The 19,082-nt window shown below is 41.8% G+C and overlaps 1 long non-coding RNA gene and 1 other non-coding gene across 2 annotated transcripts; both read left to right on the plus strand.

The window, feature by feature from the left end:
• The first annotated feature begins 4,739 nt into the window (after positions 1 to 4,739).
• trnad-guc (transfer RNA aspartic acid (anticodon GUC)) lies at positions 4,740 to 4,811 on the plus strand. The gene has a single exon. It is a non-coding gene; the product is annotated as a tRNA-Asp (tRNA).
• Positions 4,812 to 5,032: 221 nt separating this feature from the next.
• LOC145344556 (uncharacterized) lies at positions 5,033 to 13,794 on the plus strand. Its single transcript, XR_013886891.1, has 2 exons — positions 5,033 to 5,515; positions 13,518 to 13,794. It is a non-coding gene; the product is annotated as an uncharacterized LOC145344556 (long non-coding RNA).
• The last annotated feature ends 5,288 nt before the right edge of the window (positions 13,795 to 19,082 follow it).

A 19,082-nucleotide genomic window follows, 5' to 3' on the forward strand; every position in this document is an offset into this window, starting at 1 on the left:
TTCATTATCTTATACATCTCTATAAGATCCCCCTCATCCTTCTAAACTCCAATGAGTACAGACCCAGTCTATTTAGCCTCTCTTCATAGTCCAACCCCCTCATCTGCGGTATCAGCCTAGTGAACCTCCTCTGCATTCCCTCCAAGGCCAAAATATCCTTGCGCAAGTGCGGTGACCAAAACTGCACACGGTACTCCAGCTGCGGTCTCACCAGCACCCTGTACAGTTGCAGCAAGACCTCCCTGCTTTTATATTCTATCCCCCTCGCTCTAAAGGCCAGCATCCCATTCGCCTTCTTGATCACCTACTGCACTTGCAGACTGGGTTTTTGTGACTCATGCACAAAGACCCCCAGGTCCCTCTGCACCGTAGCATGCTGCAGCTTTTCGCCCTTTAAATAGTAATCCCTCCTACTATTATTTCTGCCAAAGTGGATAACCTCACACTTGCTAACATTGTACTCCATCTGCCAGATCCTGGCCCATTCGCTCAGTCTATCCCAATCTCTCTGCAGACTTTCCACACCCTCTGCACAATTTGCTTTTCCACTCATCTTTGTGTCATCAGCAAATTTTGTCACCCTACACTCAGCCCCCTCCTCTAGATCATCTATATAAATGGTAAATAGCTGAGGCCCCAGCACCGATCCCTGCGGCACTCCACTAGTCACCAACTGCCAATCAGAATAGCACCCATTGATACCAACTCTCTGCCTCCTATTAGACAACCAATCCTCTATCCACACTAACACCTTACCCCCAACTCCATGCCCCCTAACCTTCTGAAGCAACCTTTTGCGCGGCACCTTATCAAATGCCTTGTGAAAATCTAAAAACACCACATCCACTGGCTCCCCTCTGTCTACCTCACTAGTCACACCCTCATAGAAATCCAATAAATTTGTCAAACACGACTTCCCCTTAACGAATCCGTGCTGCGTTTGCTCTATCAAACCATTCTTTTCTAGGTGCCTCGCTATTTCTTCTTTGATGACGGATTCAAGCATTTTTCCAACAACAGATGTTAAACTAACCGGCCTGTAATTCCCTGCCTTTTGCCTGCTACCTTTTTTAAACAGCGGCATAATATTAGCCATTTTCCAATCTTCCGGCACTTCCCCAGAATCCAGCGAAGTTTGGTAAATAATCACTAAGGCATCTACTATCACCTCTGCCATTTCCTTCAGAACCCTGGGATGCATTCCATCCGGTCCTGGGGACTTGTGCACCATCAGTCCCGTTAGTCTATCAAGCACTACCTCTCTAGTGACAGTAATAGCATTCAGGCCCTCAACTCCTACCATCCTTCTATCTTTAATATCCGGCAAACTATTCGCGTCCTCTCCGTGAAGACCGAGGCAAAAAACTTATTTAAGTCCTCAGCCATTTCCTCATCTCCCACCACTAAATCCCTCCTCTCATCCTCTAAGGGTCCAACATTCAGCCTAGCCAGCCTCCTCTTCTTTATATATTTGTAAAAACTCTTACTGTCCTTTTTTATATTTAGTGCTAGTTTAGCTTCGTAGTCTATCCTTCTTTTCTTTATCAACTTTTTAGTTATTCTTTGTTGATTTTTAAACCTCTGCCAATCTTCTACTCGCCCACTACTTTTAGCCACTCTAAACGCATCAGCTTTTAATTTAATACTCTCCTTTATTTCCTTCGATAACCACGGCTGATTATCCCTTCTCCTACATTCCTTCTTTACCATTGGAATATATTTCTGTTGAGCACTGAAAAAGATCTCCTTAAAGATCCTCCACTGTTCCTCAGCCGTCCTACCAACCAATCTGCGCGCCCAGTCTACATTCTCCAATTCCTCTCTCATCCTATCGTACTCCCCTCTGTTCAAACAGAGGACACAGGTTCAGGACCCTACTTTCTCATCCTCCATCTGCACCAAAAACTCAACCATACAATGATCACTCGTCCCAAGAGGATCCCTCACAACAAGATCCCTAATTCTTCCTGCCTCGTTACACAACACCAGATCTAAGATAGCTCTCTCCCTCGTTGGTTCCGTCACACACTGTTCAAGGAAACTATCCCTACAGCATTCCAAGAATTCTTCCTCAAGCCCACCGCGTCCGACTTGGGTCAACCAATCAATATGCAGACTGAAATCCCCCATAATTAGCCGCTCCATTTCCACACGCATCATTTATTTGCTTGTTTATAGCCCGTCCCACCTCCAAGTTATTATTTGATATGATAAAGAATACAGAAGGGTGTGTTGTCTGCCTGCTGCTCGGGTCCAGGATGTCTCATCTGGGCTGCAGAGGAACCTGGAGTGGGAGGGTGAGAATCTGGTCGTTGTGGTACATGTGGGTGCTAATGACATGGGCAAAATGGGAACTAAGGATCTGCAGAGGGAGTATGAAAAGCTGGGAATCAAATTAAAAAGCAGAACCGACAAGGTGGTTATCTCTGGATTACTACCTGAACCACGTGCAGATGGGCATAGGGTAAATAGGATTAAAGAGATGAATGGGTGGCTCAGGGATTGGCGTGGGAGGAATGGGTTTGAATTTATGGGGCACTGGCACCAGTATTGGGGCAGGTGAGACCTGTTCAGATGGGATGGTCTTCGTCTGAACCGTGATGGGACCAGAATCCTGGTGAATCGTATAACTAGGACTGTAGAAAGGGCTTTAAACTAATTGGGGGGGGGGCGGGGCAGGAGTGGGAGAAATTACAATATCTAAAGTAAAAGAGAGGGTACGGGTGCGGGAAAATGTTGAGGATGTCCCAATAATAAAGGGAGTAGGGGGCATGAGAAAGGTTGGTAGCATTCCTTCAAGTAGGGTACAGATAAAGGCTGGGATAAAGACACTTTACCTGAATGCATGAAGCATTCAGAACAAAGTGAATGAGCTGGTGGCGCAGATCAGCACAAATGGATATGATCTGGTGGCCATTACGGAAACGTGGTTGCAGGGTGACAGGGACTGGGAGCTGAATGTCCAGGGGTATCAAGTGTTTAGGAAGGGTAGACGGGAGGAAAAAGGGGGTGGGGTAGCTCTGCTGATTAAGGATAATATCAGGGCGGTAGTAAGGGAAGATATAGGCTCCAAAGAGCAGAACGTGGAATCGTTGTGGGTGGAGATAAGGAACAGTAAGGGGAGGAAGACGCTGGTGGGTGTGGTGTATAGGCCCCCAAATAATCAGAAGTGGGGATGTTGTTTGCTGATGATTACAATTACTTCTATTTTTTTCTCCTTGGTTAATGAAACAATTGTTGCCTGCATGCAGCAAGATTTGGATAATATTTGGGCTTGGGATGTGAATGCCATTTGTCACTTACGTTCCAGGTAATGAAATCTCCATTAAGGAAGAATCTGACCACCTATCTTAACCATTCAATGGCATGACTATTGTCACATCACCCATATCAACACTAGATATCCATTATCAAGAAATGTAAGTTGACTAGCCACATTAATACTGTGGCTATAAGCATAGGATCAAGCCCGGGCTCAGGTGTAATGCCTGCTACTGACAGCTTAGATCTAGTATGCCTCTTGTGGGGACCATGAATTGGATTAAATTTTAATTGTTTTTTAGCAGAGGCAACAAGATGGGTGAAGGCCTGCCCTGTCCATTGTGAACATTGAATTTGTAACTCTAAGAAAAGAATACATTTTGAAAAACTTCTGTGGTTATAAGATTCAGAAGCCTGATACTTGCTGCAAGTGACTTCACCTCCTTGACAGCCCAAAACATTTCAAGGCAGGTCAGCAGAATAATGGAATACTTTCCACTTTCCTGGACAAATGCATCTCCAGCAACACTCAAGAAGCTTAACACTATCCAGGACAAAGCAACATTCTAGATTGATACCTGATACACTACCTTAAATATTCTCCCTTCATGGGTGCACAGTAACAGCTATGCGTGTGTGCTATTTGCAGATACACTAACAAATTGCCAAAGCTTCTTCCAAGATACTTCCCAACTCCAGGACCTTTATTACCAAGAAGGGCGAGGACAGCAGATACCATCATCTCCAAACTTCTCTCCAACCTAACTTGGAGATACATTGCCATTCTGTCTGTTGCATGCTTAAAATCATGGCATACCTTATTAAACAGCACTGATTTGATTTGATTTATTGTTGTCACATGCATTAATATACAGTAAAAAGTATTGTTTCTTGTGTACTATACAGACAAAACATACTGTTCATTGAGAAGAAAAAGAGAGATTGCAGAATGCAGTGCCACAGTCATATCTAGGGTGTTGAGAAAGATCAACTTAATACGAGGTATATTCATTCAAAAGTCTGACAGCAGCAGGGAAGAAGCTGTTCTTAAGTCAGTTGGTACATGACCTCAGACTTTTGTATCTTTTTCCCGACGGAAGAAGGTAGAAGAGAGAATGTCTGGGATGCATGGGGTCCTTAATAATGCTAGCTGTTTTGCCAAGACAGCAAGACGTGTAGACAGAGTCAATGGATAGGAAGCTGGTTTGGGGCTGTGTGGCAGCATCTATCCTATGGACTCTGCTCCTAGTTCTTATGTTGTTATGGACAGCACTATGGCTGTATCTATTCAATGGACTGCAGCGGTCAAGAAAGTGACTCGGCACTGCCTTCAGTTTGGGTTGAGGAATAAATGATGGCCTTGCTAGCAATGGTTCACATCTTGTAGATAAATTTTTAAAAATCCAACTTACTTTGCTTATTGCTGTTCTCTGTGATCTGTGGATATAATCAAACAGATTCAGCTCTCAGACATCATTTCCTCGTTAGTATAGTGGTTAGTATCCCCGCCTGTCACGCGGGAGACCGGGGTTCAATTCCCCGACGGGGAGTACAGTTACGTTTTGTAGTTTATGTGCCTCTTTTAAACTTTAATGGTTTTTAAAAATGTGGAACTTTGTATTTTGAATCTAAACCATAAAAATGCGAAGTTGTTTCGGCATATGCTTTGATGATCGGCGGCAGTGAAGTTTATTTCCCAGTTTCTGTAACAGCTTTCTCAAAGCAATTAATGAGAGGCATTAACACAGAATCAAACTGTGACACAGGTTAAGTTTCGTTACTTATCGCAGAAATCCGCAGTATTGACTCTTATTTGTTCCAACATTCACGACGGAAGCCGAGCTCGGTTTCTTTAAAAAAAAGCCACCCCTCATTTATCAGCATTTCTAAAGCTCTTGAGTAGCCCTTACGGAAGGAGTAGCCATGGCGCTGCTGGAGCTCAGGGCGGATGCTGTGAGCAACACTCAGCTTGCGATCTGCTTTGGCGAACCGAATCAGCGCCGAGAGTCCCTGAAGCTGGCGAAAGGAATTGAGCAGCTTTCTTGGCAGGCTTGCAGAGAAACAGGTACTTCACTACTCCTTTATCTCTGCTCCTACGTGTTAGCCTTCATTCGCAAGAGGACTTGAGTACAGGAGTAGTGAAATCTTGCTTGTGAAGAAGGCAAACTCTACAGGAGATACTTTACACCCGCCAAATTAAAGTTCACCGAAGATTCGGTATATTATGCGACAATGACTGTATTACGCCAAAGCCGTGAGTATCATCCTAAAATTGTAGACAACTCTTTAAATAATTATCCAGTCCACCCCGCCCCCACTCTCTTGTTCATTCCCCACAGTCCTGGGTCACAGTCAAGATGACCATCTGGAACAAATCTCCTGTCCCTGAAACCTGCTCATCATGGCAAAAGAGGAAATTACAGGAGGGAAATATTTGTACCGCTGGTTTTCTGCTTTGCTAGATAAGTGAATGCTCAGACTAGAGTGAAACACGGAACTTGGAATAGCCTTAGGAAATCGTAACAAATAAAAACAAACTAAAGGGGCAACAGACTAGAGGCTGGTGTAATCGACTTGTCTGAATCTTTTTTGACATCCCTGAGTCAAAAAGAAAATAACTCTAACAATTACCAAATCAACTATTCGCTCAGTGACGTTTACATGTACCTCAATTATTACAGCACAGGAGATCATTTGGCCCATGGTGCCTCTCCAAGTGAGCATTTCACGTCATGCCCTGCAGATTGTTTCTTATTAAATAATAATTGAATCCTGAACCTAACAACTCACTTTGTGGAAAAATATCTCATATTTCTTTTGCTTCTTTTGCCAATTATTTTAAATCTGTGACTTCTCTTGATCCCAAGTATATTCTGTCTATGCCTCTCATGATTTTTAACACTTATATCAAACTTCCTCCCAGCCTTTTCTCCAAGGAAAAGAGTCTCAAATTCTCCAAATTTTCTTCATAACTAAGTTTCTCATTCCTGGAACCATTTTCATAAATCTCTTCTGTCAATCTTCTTTTGATTTAGTATATGGTGTATTTGCTGCTCGCATTGCAGGCTATCCTACATTGAGAGCACTAAACATAGATTGTGGAACACCTCAGATGAATCCGCAAGCACGACCTTGAGCTCCCAGTCACTTGTCTTTTTAATGTTTCACCTTGCTGTCACACTGAACTCTTTGTCCTCAGCATCCTTCAGTGTTCGAATGAAGCTCAAGGAATTGGGTTGTCAACCCTCCAATATTTATCTACAGTCTTCGTGAATTGAAGAATAATCTCCTGGAAATTGCTGTGTGTGCAATTCTGGAGAAAAATCATCAAGACATTTAAAAATAATTGCCATTCTGTTTGACCATTTCTCTTTATCAAAATATTTAAAATGGGGAGAAAGACTATTTGGCTGATAGTAAATCATCATCTAATTGGATAATGAGTCTTTCTGCTTTGTAATTGGCATAGCAAGGCAGATGTATTGGCTGAGTAATAGCAGGGGCATGGAGCAAGTCATATGTTGAAACCTCTAGGAATACAAACTCTCTTTACAACAATCTGAGGTCCCTATCTGCTTCAAGAAGACGAGCATCACCCCAATACCAAATAAAAGTCAGGCAGCGTGCCTTAATGACTATTGTCCGGTGGCTCTGGCATTCATTATTATGAAGTGCTTCAAAAGGTTAGTCATGGCACAAATAAATTCCAGCTTCCTGGATTGCCTGGATTCACTACAATTTACCTACCCCAGCAACAGGTCCACAGCAGACACCATCTCTCTGGCCTTGCACTTAACCCTGGAACAACTACATAACAAAGACATCTATATCAGATTCTCATTTTTTGACTACAGTTCAGCCTTCAACACCATTATTCCTACAAAACTCATCTCCAAACTCCCTCTATGACTGGATCCTGAATTTCCTAACCCACAGACCACAATCAGTAAAGGTAGAAAACAACACCTCCTCCATGATCATCCTCAACACTGGTGCCCCACAAGGTTGTGTTCTCAGCCACCTACTATACACCCTATGTCTCTGAGGCCAAATTCCCCTCCAATTTGATTTTCAAGTTTGCTGGTGACACCACTGTAGTGGGTCAGATCTCAAACAATGACAAGACAGAGTACAGGAAAGAAATAGAGAATCTGGTGAACTGGTGTGGCAACAATAATCTCTCCCTCAATGTCAATAAAACAAAGGAGATCGACTTCAGGAAGCGTAGTAGAGAACATGCCCCTGTCTACGTCAATGAGCACAATGTAGAAATGGTCAAAAGCTTCAAGTTTTGTAAATGTCCAGATCACCAACAACCTGTCCTGGTTCCTCCCCCCTCACCCCCACCCCCATGCCCACACTATAGTTAAGAAAGCCCACCAACACCTCTACCTTCTCAGAAGACTAAAGAAATTTGGCATGTCAGCTACAATTCTCACCAGTTTTACAATGCACCAGAGAAAGCATTCTTTCTGGTTGTATCACAGCTTGGTATGGCTCGCGCTCTGCCCAAGACTGCAAGAAACTACAAAAAGTAGTGAATGTAGCCCAATCCATCACACAAACCAGCCTGCCATCCATTGACTCTATCTACACTTCCAGCTGCCTCAGCAAAGCAGCCAGCATAATTAAGGACCCCATGCACTCTGGACATACTCACTTCCACCTTCTTCCGTTGGGAAAAAGATACAAAAGTCTGAGGTCATGAACCAACTGACTTGAGAACAGCTTCTTCCCTGCTGCTGTCAAACTTTTGAATGGACCTACCTCACATTAGGTTGATCTTTCTCTACACTCTACCATGACTGTAACACTACTTTCTGCACTCTCTCATTTCCTTCTCTATGAACAGTATGCGTTGTCTGTATATCATGCAAGAAATAATACTTTTCACTGTAAAATAATACATGTGACAATAATAAATCAAACCAAAACAAAACGTTTAATCACAGTTGGCAACTCTATAAAGAAACAACACTTGATCTTTCAGTTAGGCTCTTTACAGCCTTCTGAACTTAATATTGAATTTAAAAATTTCCAACTGTAACCTTTCCTCATTTTGTTTTCTTTTGTCTTTACAGGTTTTTTACTGTCTTGTATTCTCTTTCTTGGCTTTTGGATGACAACTGTTTATCATTCTGCCACTCATACCTGCTCTTGTTCCTTTACCAACAACTCTCTGTCATTTAATCTCTTATGGCTTCCACCAACATTCCCTTTTGTTATTTTTCTTCTACCCTTTTACTTGATTAAAACCTATTACATTTCTAACATTTCCCAGCTCTGATGGAAAGTTGACCGCCTGAAACATTGGGCGGTATTTTCCAGTTGCGCCGACCCAAATTTGTTGGAGTTCTTTGATGAAGTGACCAGGAAGGTTGATGAGGACAGGGCAGCAGATGTGGTCTAAATGAACTTCAGTAAGGCCTTTGATAAGAGTTCCACAAGACTGGAAATTCCTGCCCAAGATCAACAGACCTTTAAATGGTCCATTAAATTGTCTGTCCCACAGCAGATGAGACAGGAAAATATGTTCTGTTAACTTGGTTTCTCTCTCCACAGGTGCAGCCTGACCTGCTGTGTTCTTCCAACATTTTCTGTTTTCAATTCAGTCAATGAAGCTCTCTATCCTTATTAATGTCATGGAGCCACAAAGCTCTCCTACAAATAAAACTTAGTTATAGAGAAGAGAAATGATATTAGTAGTGAATTAAAAAATGATGTGACATTAAAGGCATACTCCAACATGAGATGTGTTTAAAATGTTGCTATTTTATAGTCAGCCAGCGATGCCCATGAGCCACAAATGAATTTTATTAAAAACCTGATCATTGATAGAAGACATCCATACAAACCAAGACTCCCCTGAGATCCCATGGCTCTTAACTTTCAAGAAACATGACAAAATAGAACTGAAAATCATGTTTTTAGGAATTGAGTGACTTTTCAAGCATTTAGAAAGACAAGGTTTAATTAGGAGTAATCAGCATGGTTTTGTGTGGGGGAGATCGTACCTTACAAATTTCTTGGAGTTCTTTTATTAAGTGACCAGGACATTTGATGAGGGCAGGGCGGTAGACGTAATCTATATGGAGTTCAGTAGGCCTTTGATTACATAAGAACATAAGAAATAGGAGCAGGAGTAGGCCATCTAGCCCTTCGAGCCTGCCCTGCCATTCAATAAGATCATGGCTGATCTGCCGTGGCTCAGTTCCACATTCCTGCCCTCTCCCCGTAACCCTTAATCCCCTCGCTTATCAAAAACCCATCAACCCGCGTCTTAAAAATATTTAGCGAGGCAGCCTCCACCACTTCAACGGGCAGAGAATTCCAGAGATTCACCACCCTTTGAGTGAAGAAGTTCCTCCTCAACTCCGTTCTAAACCACCCCCCCCTTTATCTTGAGGCTGTGCCCCCTAGTCCTACTGTCCTTTCTGAGCGGGAAGAGTCTCTCCACCTGTATCCTATCCATCCCATTCATCATCTTATATGTCTCAATGAGATCTCCCCTCATTCTTCTAAACTCTAACGAGTACAAGCCTAGTTTATTCAGCCTCTCCTCATAGCTCAATCCCCTCAACTCCGGCATCAGCCTAGTAAACCTCCTCTGCACTCCCTCCAAGGCCAAAATATCCTTGTGTAAGTGCGGCGACCAAAACTGCACACAGTACTCCAGCTGCGGCCTCACCAATGCCCTATACAGCTGCAGCAAGACCTCCCTACTTTTATATTCAATCAAGTTCCACATGGTAGACTGCTCTGGAAGATTAGATCATGTGGAATCCAGGGAGAGCTGGCAAATTGGATATACAAGTGGCTTGATGATAGAAGCAGGGGGTTATGGTGGAAGGATGCTTGTCAGACTGGAGGCCTGTGACTAATGGTACACCTAAGGGGTCAGTGCTGGGCCCATTGCTGTTTGTTATCTATGTCAACAATTTGGGTGAGAATGTACAAAGCATGATCAGTAAGTTTGCAGGTGACACTAAAATAGGTGATATTGCAGATAGTGAGGAAGGTTATCAAAAATTGTAGCAGGATCTTGATCAGCAGGTGAAATGGGCTGAGAAATGGCAAATGGAGTTCAATACAGTAAGTGTGAGGTGTTGCATTTTGGAAAGTCAAATCAAGATAGGACTTTCATGATGAATGTAGGAACTTAGGGAATATCATGGAACAGAGGGACCTTGGGGTTCAGGTGTACAATTCTCTAAAGGTGGAGTCACAGGTAGATAGGACAGTGAGGAAGGCTTTTGGCATGCTGGCCTTCATCAGTCAGGGCATTGAGCATAGAATTTGGGAAGTTATGTTACAATTGTACAAGACATTGGTGAGGCTGCATCTAGAGTATTATTTATGTTCAGTTTTGGTTGCCTTGCTATAGGAAAGATGTTATTAAACTGGAGAGAGTGCAGAAGAGATTTACAAGGATGTTGCCAGGACTCAAAGGACTGAGTTATAGCAAGAGATTGGTCAGGCTAGAACTTTTTTCTTCGGAGCGAAGGAGGCTGAGGGGTGATCTTATAGCGGTGTATAAAACCACGAGAGGCATTGATAGGGTGAATGCACTCAGTCTTTTTCCCAGGGTTGGGGAATAGATAGCTAGACAGCATAGGTTTAAGAGGGGAAAGAATTAATGGGAACCTGAGGAGCAATCTTTTTACACAGAGGGTGGTATATTTGTGGAATGAGCTGCTGGAGAAACTGGTTGATGTGGGTATGCCGGCGTTGGACTGGCGTAAACACAGTAAAAAGTCTGACAACACCAGGTTTTAGTCCAACCTATTTATTTGATAATATACTCACAAGCTTTCGAGGGACACCCTCTTTGTCAGGTGAATGGAGTGTTCTGGCCTCAGACAGAGCATATAAAGCACAGATTCTAATCAGTAATCTCTAAACTGTCTGTGCTTTATATGCTCTGTCTGAGGCCAGAACTCTCCATTCACCTGACGAAGAGGGTGTCCCTCGAAAGCTTGTGAGTATATTATCAAATAAATAGGTTGGACTAAAACCTGGTGTTGTCAGACTTTTTACTGTGAAACTGGTTGAAGCAGGGCCATTGACAACATTTAAAAGGCATTTGCTCACATACATAGGTAGGAAAGGTTAAGAGGGATATCGGCCAAATGCAGACAAATGGGGTTAGCTTAGATAGGCTTTTGGGTCAGCATGGACCAGTTTGAGCCGAAGGGCCTGTCTCCATGCTGTACATTCTATGAATCTATGATCTATCGGAGGTTCAGGAAATGTGGTTCTTCTCCTTTTACTAGCTATGATCATGAAAGTGTCCTGAAACTGTTTTTAAGATTATTGAGAGATACCATGATGTATCTGTCTAGTGAAATATGAATGAAAATCCACAAGATTATTATAAAAGATGCGAGTCCATGGTGGCCAGAAAACTGTTGCAGTCAAAATGGCATCTGATGCCAAGTTAGCTGGACAGAATATGGCACCTTGCTAGACTAAATGTGGTCTGTTTAGTTGAGCTCATTGAATCATTGATTGGCTCTGCTGGTATATTAAATGTTTCAGCTGAAACAATATTACTAGATTAATTTAAGTAAAGTTTACAGGTAGATTTTTGATCTTCAAGGAAGTTAAAGGCTATTAGGGGGGAGGTAGAAAAGTAGAGTTAAGGCCGTATCAGATCAGCCATGAGCTTATGTTCTCATGTGCTATTTCTGACTTGGTAATACCAATACTAGATTTAAAAAGACCTGGTATGTATCAGACCTGGAAGGAGCAGGTCTGAACCTTATGGATTCATTTCGATAGCCAAGGTACCTTTTTGGACAGGTAACATGCCTATTTTGATTTGATTCTTGTACACATTTGGGAGAGGTAAGGTACCTTAAGGGAATGGTGAGGCATCTTTGGGAGTGATAAGGCGTCATTTGTGGTAGGTCAGGTGCCCTTAAGTACATTGTATATAAAAGTGCATATGCTCATTGGAACTGTCAAAGAACTTTAGAACTCATGAAGCTCATTGGAACCCGTCAAAGCTGTCAAGGGCTGTAACTCTGCTAGGATGTACACTGTCCAAAAGAATACCTTTGTTATCCAAATGAATCCACAAGGTTCAGAACTGTTCCTACCAAGTCTAACCCACACACTTCAGGTTTCAGATACCTAACTTACCAAAATCACACAAAAATAAGAAGTGTTCAGTTTTTTAAAAAAGTGCCAGTATTTCACTCTGTCTGTTAACTTAAGCCCATGAGTTGTCATTATAGGATTTGGTGTTGCATGACTGAATTTACAACCTAACATTATCATAGTTGGGTTGCTGTTAAGTGAATGGTTTGATTGACAGGTTCAGGTTGTTATACAATAGAAATAGAGGGGCCTGTAGTATTGAGGAAATAGGGGGGCTGCAGAAAGACTTGGATAGGTTAGGAGAGTGGGCAAAGAAATGGCAGATGGAATACAATGTGGAAAAGTGATAGGTTATGCACTTTGGAAAGAGGAATGGAAGCATAGACTATTTTCTAAATGGGAAAATGCTCAGGAAATCAGAAACACAAAGGGACTTGGGAGTCATTGTTCAAGATTCCCTTAATGTTAACATGCAGGTTCAGTCGGCAGTTAGGAAGGCAAAGGCAGTGTTAACATCCATGTCGAGGGGGCTAGAATACAAGAGCAGGGGTGTATTTCTGAGGCTATATAAGGCTCTAGTCAGACCCATTTGGAGTATTGTGAGCAGTTTTGGGTTTCCATATCTAAGGAAGGATCTGGATGAGGTTCACAAGAATGATCCCTGGAATGAAGAGTTTGTTGTATGAGGAACGGTTGAGGACTCTGGGTCTGTAGGGATCTTACTGAAACTTACAGGATACTGCAAGGCCTAGATAGAGTGGATGTGTAAGGATGTTTTCACTTATAAGAAAAATTATAACCAGAGGGCACAACCTCAGGCTGTAGGGATGATCCTTTAAAACAGAGATGAGGAGGAATTTCTTCAGCCAGAGAGTGATGAATCTGTGGAACCCTTTGCTGCAGAAGGCTTGGAGGCTGGGTCATTGAGTATCTTTAAGACAGAGATAGATAGCTTCTTGATTAATAGGGGATCAGGGGTTATGGGGAAAAGGTGGAGAATGGGGATGAGAAAAATATCAACCATGATTGAAAGGCAGAACAGACCCGATGGTCCGAACAGCCTAACTCTGTTCCTATGTCTTCTGGTTTCAAATGTTTGTTTTCATAAGAGATTAATTGAAGGAATTTTAATTATAACAAACGATTTTTTGCAGGAACCCACAGGCAGGCTATCTGCCCAACCCACCTCCACACCTGGCATCCTCTGCATCCATTCTTGGGGGGCAATGGGCTTAACTTCTTATCCAGCAATCTCTTCCATCAGAACACAAATCCAATCTTTTCCTGGGTCGGGCTGATGGAGCTGGGAAATGCCCTTTCGTTAAGTTCATGATCCAGGGTGAAAATCTGAGCCTTAGTAATGGTGGCCATGAAACTATCACCATGTTCACTAATGTACTTTAGAAAAATAAATCTGCCATTCCCACCTGGTTTGGTCTCCTTGTGGCTCCAAACCGACAGTAATGTGGTTGACTCTGAACTGCTGTCAGAAACTATTCGAGCTGAGCAGAAAAATGCAATCCTTGCCAGTGAAACCCATATCCCAAGAACAAATAATAAAAATATATATATATAGAGCTCATTTAGGGTAGTAAAATGCCCCAGTGTGCTTCACAGGAGGATTATAAAAAAAATTGACGTCACACCTTATAAAGATGTATGAGGACAAAAAGAGAAATGAGACAGAAAGAGGAAGAAAGATGGAGCGATTCAGGGGAGGAAATTCCAGAACTTAGGGCCCAGATAATGAAAGGCACAACCACAAATGGTTTTCAACAGCGTGGTTTCATTGCTTTTCATACCTCCCATCCCTGGTAGGTGGTACAAGCAATGGTATGGCCATCTGAAGCACGATTCTGATTAGGGGAACATTGCGCAGATCCCAGATACTCAAGTAGGGACAGGACAGTTACTCTCAGTGCTGTTCACGTTGCCCCACAGCCTGATGGCAAGGTGGCACAATAGTTAGCACTGCTGCCTCACAGCACCAGGGTTCTGGGTTCAACCCCTGTGGGTGACTGTGTGGCGTTTGCATGTCTGCTTGGGTTTCCTCTGGGTGCTTCCATTTGCTCCCACAGTCCAAAGAAACTTGGGTTAGGTAGATTGGTCATGCTAAATTGCCCTTCAATGCCAGGGGGACTAGCTAGGGTAAATGCATGGGGTTATGGGGATAGGGCTTGGGTGGAATTGTAGTTTGTGCAAACTTGATGGGTCGAATGGCCTCAATCCGCACTGTAGAATTCTATGAATTTTAGCCTCATATGCTTTATCTTTGTGGAATAAAGCTGGATCCAAGTATTAAAGCTGAACGTACATTGTTCTAATTTGACAACAAGATCCCTTGGGAGAATTTTGTTCTGTTGTTAAAAGAAAATAACCTCTTAAAATTGCAGTGCACCATAATATTAAGTATGATTTCACAGTAGTGAGTCAATTCATATCTCTAAGGATTGACGTCAAAATATTAAAAATTTCACCAAGGTCAGCAGAATTGTTCATAAGCATAAACTTACTGTCACTCAAACTGGCAGCTGTGGAATCCATACAGGCAGTTGTATCATTCTACTCACACAAGAATGCAAACTAGCTGAAGAGTTAGCTTTGAAATACCAATACTTTGTGCCCAAAGGTATGCTCATTTTGAAATGTTTCTGCTCAAACTCGCTTGAATATCAGAGGATGCAAAATCTGTCATAACCTAGAGCAATCCGCTGGTGTTTTACAAAGTAACTTTTAAAAAATAAATTTTGCTTAAAGAAATATTCTTAAGCATCATAATTTAGTGTCGCTTGATTACTACAGCTGAAAGTGGATTTATCCTTAAAAAGGATTAAAAGCATTTATAACTAGTGTCGATCCAGTGTGAGTAACTCTATTTTAAATGGCTGAAAATGACTAAAAAAAACATAGAACTATTTGTTAGTTATACTGGATTACAGTAGTCAATTTAATCGTAAATTATATTTTTAAAATTCAAGAGCTTTTAAAACATGCTTATTAATGTCCTTGTACCCCCAAAAATCTGGCTTAATTTTAAAGCCTGCTCAAAAGCCTGTAAACAAGCACAGATAACAGTAACTTCCAAGGCTGATTAATTCATTCGCAGTGTTTGGCGTTCTGTGGGGCCGGCCTTACAAAGGATTGTGAACACTTGAATTGCGCTGAATATAATATGCACTTAAAATTCCACAATGCTTTATAGATTTTGAGTGAGTTCCACTGGGGGAAAAAAAACAAGCACAACAAGAGCAAAAATTCTGGTTCTGCTTTCCACCTTTTTGCCATTCTAACCAAGGTAGCTGCTAGACAACTGAAATGTGTTGCAATAGTCATTGAAGTTTCACCAGCTATTGATACTACCAAGAACTTCAATGTGTCTAAAAGCACCAGGCAATATCTGAGTCTGATCATTATCTTCATGTTTTAAAATGTAAACAAATGTTTTAAAAGTGGCTTTACCTCAAAACTGCACTTGGATGTACTAAATCTTGGTTGTAGTAATTTTTGAAATTAAAACTTCAATAGATAAAAGCAATTCTGGAGCAAGAATTTAATATTTAATATGTTAAATTTTCATGTTTTAAATTAGCTGTGAATTATGTACTACACTTGGTCCGTTACTGTGAACTGACTTTTGCCTGACTAATTGGATTAGTTTTGATTGAACTAGTAGTATAACAGTTATAGGCTGCTGTCATTTAAGGCCACCATGCAACATAATAGAAGTGACAGTAATTTGTTGTGATTGCGAGCATATTTCATTCAAGTATTGTTTATGAAGCTTAAATAGCCGTAGGCTTTGACTGTCACTAATAGTTAAGTACAACTAGGGACCAATCCTGGCCAAGGTCAAACCATTGTCAACATTTGTGATTTCTTAAAATGTTCATTAGCTATTGGAGGGGATAAAACTGAAATTATTTCTATTTGCCACAATTAAGCTGGTGTAATTTTTCTTAAAACATTCATTGACTTTTCCTGCTAATTAACTTCTTCCTTGTCATTTGCACCATAAAGCTTATGTTTACAAAAGACATTGAAAACAGGTAGCAATGTATTTTTGTGCACACTTTTATACTGGCTTGGTTATATTGTGTTGTATGATATTGAGGAGGAACTTCTTCACCCAAAGGGCTATGTATCTTTGGAATTCCCTGCAGTTGTCGCTACCTCATTGAATGTTTTTAAGGGAAGGATAGATACATTTTTGATTTAAAAGAATTAAGGGTTATGATGAGGAGGCAGTAAGTGGAGCTGAGTCCATGAAAAGATCAGCCATGACCTTATTGAATAGCGGAGCAGGCTTGAGGGGCCAGATGGCCTACTCCTGCTCCTAGTTCTTATATTCTTATGTTTAAATAACAATTAGTTGGTTATGCCAGATAGGAAAAAAGACAGGAAGAAAAGAAAAAACATATTGTTCAAATGATGAGAGATTGTAAATCTCTGATCTATGGAGTGCCTTAGTGCATGAATCACAAAAGGTTAGCATACAGGTACCGCAAGAATGTTATTGTTTATTGCAAGGGGAATTGAATACAAAAGTAGAGATGTTCTGTTTCAGTCACGGGACATTGGTGAGATCACATCTGGAAACAGCTTCAGGCATGTGAGGAACAGCTTCTCTTCAAATAGTGTGCTGGGCTTGAAAAAAAATTGAAGACATCAAAGGAAAGCGCACATGGAACTTGTGAATCTTCAAGGGGAGATAAAAGAGCAGGAAAAAGAGCGAGACTAAAATTGGAGACGGTATGATAAAAGTGCATGAAAAAGAGCAAGACTGAGAGCAGATAGAAGAGCGCCGTTATGAGGAGCCACTGAGTAGCATTTGGGAAAACTCAGCTCAGTCACCATAACCAGAGGGGATTGCAGAGGACCTAGTGCTCAATAGGATGTAGAGCCTCCTGATAGTGATGCGGAACTAACCGAAAGAGCTGACTGGAGTGTAAGTCCTGGTAAGTATTTTCAATCTATTAAAGTAATTCATTACTTAATACTGAGGTAAGGAATAAAAACAAGTATAAAGTGGTACTGTGCAATTATAATAGAAGTGATTGTAAGAAACAAGGTTCCTAAATAACATATATAAGGCCTCTAGCTAACATTTCTTTTAAGGGACTAACTAGTTTAATTGAGAGGGATATCATGGTAGGAGACCTCGGACCTCTGGTATGCTTCTCTTACACAATGTGGGAAATGAGTGATACTTCCAGTGTCCCTGATGACCATGTGTGCAGAAGGTGTAGAAGCAGTTCAGAGAAGGTTTAGGAGACTAATATCAGGAATGGGTGAGTTGTCTTATGAGGAAAGTTTGGTCAGAATAGGCTTATATCTGCAGGAATTTAGAAGAGTAGGAGGTGACTTGATAAGATCCTGAGGGGAGAGGATGTTTCCCCTAGCAGAAGTGTCTAGAACTAGGGGATGATTGTCTAAAAATACTGTAATACAGTACTGAAGAGGCCCTTTGGCCCATTGAGTCTGCCCTGACAATTGCACTGAATCTGCACTAATTCCACTTTCCAGCAGTTGGCCCACATTCTTGAATGTTAAAACTTTTCACATGTTCATCCACGTACTTTTTAAAGGTTGCGAGGTTTTCTGCCTCTGCTACCACCACCATCACCACACCACCCCCCCACCCCCCCGACAGTGTATGTCAGATTCCCACTTTCACTTTTTGGGTGAAGTACTTTTTTTCTTCAAATCCCCTCTAAACTTCCTGCCCCTCATCTTAAAATTATGCCGTCTCGTTATTGACCCTTAAACTAAAGGGAACGGCTGCTTCCTATTCACCCTGGCCCATATTCCTCATAATCTTATACACCTCAATTAAATTTCCCCTCATCCCCCTCTAAAGAAAACAACCCAAGCCCACCCAGCCTTTCTTCATAGCTCAAATGTTCCATACTAGGCAACAGCTTGATGAATCTCCTCTGTACCTTCTCCAGTGCAATCACATCCTTCCTTTAGGGAGACGACCAGAACGGCACACAGTACTCCAGCTGTGGCCTAACAAAAGTTTTGTACAGCTCCAACATAATCTCATTAACCTTATAATGTAGGCCACAACAATGAAGGCAAATGTCACCTATGCCTTCTTAACTATCCTATAAGCCTGAGCTGCTGTCTTCAGGGATCTGTGGACAAGCACAACAAGGTCCCTCTGTTCTTCTGAGCTTCCTAGTATCTTGCCATTCACTGAGTACGCCCTTGTCTTGTTACTCATTCCAAAGTGCATCAACTTGTACTTCTCAAGGTAAGATTCCATCTGCCATTGATCTGCCAATCTGACTAACCCATCTATATCTTCCTGCAACCTAAGACCTTCTTCCACACTATTAACCATCTTGCTAATCTTTGTGTCATTGGCAGACTTACTTATCATTCCGCCCACAATCTATATATTTTCTTATCTATATCTTTTATATATATCACAAACAATAAAGGACATAGCACTGATCCCTGTGGTATGCCACTGGACACTGACCTTCAGTCACAAATAAAGCCCTTCTGTCTCCTACCACTAAGTCAGTTTTGGAAACATCTTGCCAAATTAGCCTGGATCTCATGTGCTTTTACCTTCTTTATCCGTCTCCTATAGGAGAGATCTGGCATTTAAGAGAGGCTGGCACAGTGGTTAGCACTGCTGCCTCACAGCGCCCGGGACCCAGGTTCGATTCCCGGCTTGGGTCACTATCTGTGCAGAGTCTGCTCGCTCT

Source organism: Carcharhinus amblyrhynchos, chromosome 6 (genome assembly GCF_965287045.1).
Source record: "Carcharhinus amblyrhynchos chromosome 6, sCarAmb.v2.hapA, whole genome shotgun sequence".
NCBI lineage: Eukaryota > Metazoa > Chordata > Chondrichthyes > Carcharhiniformes > Carcharhinidae > Carcharhinus > Carcharhinus amblyrhynchos.